This window comes from Palaemon carinicauda, chromosome 27 (assembly GCF_036898095.1).
Source record: "Palaemon carinicauda isolate YSFRI2023 chromosome 27, ASM3689809v2, whole genome shotgun sequence".
NCBI classification, from domain to species: Eukaryota; Metazoa; Arthropoda; class Malacostraca; order Decapoda; family Palaemonidae; genus Palaemon; species Palaemon carinicauda.
In genome coordinates this window covers 23,796,395-23,798,894 of record NC_090751.1, presented here as the reverse complement: position 1 = coordinate 23,798,894, position 2,500 = coordinate 23,796,395, and positions in this window count along the sequence as shown.

Below are 2,500 nucleotides of genomic sequence, written 5' to 3'. Positions count from 1 at the left end.
ATCATTATGCCTTGACCTGAGATATTCAAACTGGTCTGAAATGGCATTTTGTTTCCCACTATCATTATGCCTTGACCTGAGATATTCAAACTGGTCTGAAATGGCATTTTGTTTCCCACTATCATTATGCCTTGACCTGAGATATCCAAACTGGTCTGAAATGGCATTTTGTTTCCCACTATCATTATGCCTTGACCTGAGATATTCAAACTGGTCTGAAATGGCATTTTGTTTCCCACTATCATTATGCCTTGACCTGAGATATTCAAACTGGTCTGAAATGGCATTTTGTTTCCCACTATCGTTTACTTTCTCCTATTTCTTATTTGCCTTTTGAACCTGCTTCAATGTGTATATAAGTGTCCAGAACTCTTTTATTCAGTGTTTGTCCTCAATAACTTGCCCCATTAATTTGGCTTTAAATTCATTTTGTTATTCACATTTACACCAACAATAACAAATTCTGCCGTTTCCAGTCCACTGTAACAAATGCCAACACATGTCTGGGATTTGGATAGTTTTCATCTCCACACTGGTCACTGTGGATTGATGATGGTGGGAGACTTTTGTCTGATCGCTCACAGCTTTGCTGATCATGTCAGCACATAAACCCTTTCACCACGTTAATGTAGCCTAGCCCCGCTCACATTTAATGTATAGCTATATAAATTCGATAATCTCTTACACTAACAAGTTAGCAACTCTTATCCACAAGATTTTTTTTCTTATATAAAATTGATAGTTGATTTGAAAACATAAACATAATTCCCTTTCTTCTCAAAAAGATTGCAAGGCTTTCTCGTCATTCAGCATTAGCCTACCGATGCTCTCCACACCTTGTGCTTCCGCTGAACTACACTGGCCGTGACTTACATTTAAAAATTTCCTAATAGGTCTAATTCTAATTAAGGCAGTAATTAGCAGTTCTCGAACCCTAACTTATGTTATTCAAATTACTCTATTAAGTAGAGCTATTCTCGAAGCCTAGACCATGTAATTCATATTATGGCATTAAGTAGGTCTACTCTCGAAGCCTTGACTATGAATTCATATTATGGCATTAAGTAGACCTATTCTCTAAGCCTAGACTATGTAATTCATATTATGGCATTAAGTAGGTCTATTCTCGAAGCCTAGACTATGTAATTCATATTATGGCATTAAGTAGGTCTATTCTCGAAGCCTAGACCATGTAATTCATATTATGGCATTAAGTAGACCTATTCTCTAAGCCTAGACTATGTAATTCATATTATGGCATTAAGTAGGTCTATTCTCGAAGCCTAGACTATGTAATTCATATTATGGCATTAAGTAGGTCTATTCTCGAAGCCTAGACTATGTAATTCATATTATGGCATTAAGTAGGTCTACTCTCGAAGCCTTGACTATGAATTCATATTATGGCATTAAGTAGACCTATTCTCTAAGCCTAGACTATGTAATTCATATTATGGCATTAAGTAGGTCTATTCTCGAAGCCTAGACTATGTAATTCATATTATGGCATTAAGTAGGTCTATTCTCGAAGCCTCGACTATGTAATTAAAATTACAGCATTAAGTAGGTCTACTCTCGAGGCCTAGACTGTAATTCTTATTACGCCATTAAGTAGGCCGATTCTCGAAGCGTGGACTGTGTAATTCATATAACGGCATTAAGTAAGTCTAATCTCAAAGCCTTGACTATGTAATTCTAATTACTCTATTAATTATGCCTATTCTCGAAGCCTGGACTATGTAATTCATATTACGGCATTAAGCAGGTCTACTCTGGAGGCCTAGACTATGTAATTCCTATTATGTCATGAAGTATGCCTATTCTTGAAGCCTGGAATATGTAATTCATATTACGGCATTAAGCAGGTCTACTCTGGAGGCCTAGACTATGTAATTCCTATTATGTCATGAAGTATGCCTATTCTTGAAGCCTGGACTATGTAATTCATATTACGGCATTAAGCAGGTCTACTCTGGAGGCCTAGACTATGTAATTCCTATTATGTCATGAAGTATGCCTATTCTTGAAGCCTGGAATATGTAATTCATATTACGGGATTAAGTAGGCTTATTCTCGAAGCCTGGGCTATGCAATTCATATCATGGCATTGAGTAGGTCTACTCCCGAAGCCTTGACTATGTAATTCATATTACAGCATTAAGTAGAGCTATTCTCGAAGCCTAAACTATGTCATTTATATTACGGCATTAAGTAGGCCTATTTTCGAGGCCTGGACTATGTAATTCATATCATGGCATTAAGTAGGCCTGTTCTCGAAGCCTGAACTATGTAATTCATATTACGGCATTAATTATGCCTATTCTCGAAGTGTAGACCATGTAATTCAAATTGCGCTGTCAAGTAGGTCTATTCTCGAAGAGTGAACTATGTAATTCAAATTACACAATTCGTTAATAAGTGGGCCTATTCTTGGACTATGTAATTCAAATTACGGTATTTAGTAGGTCTACTCTTGAAGCCTACACTATGTCATTCAAAT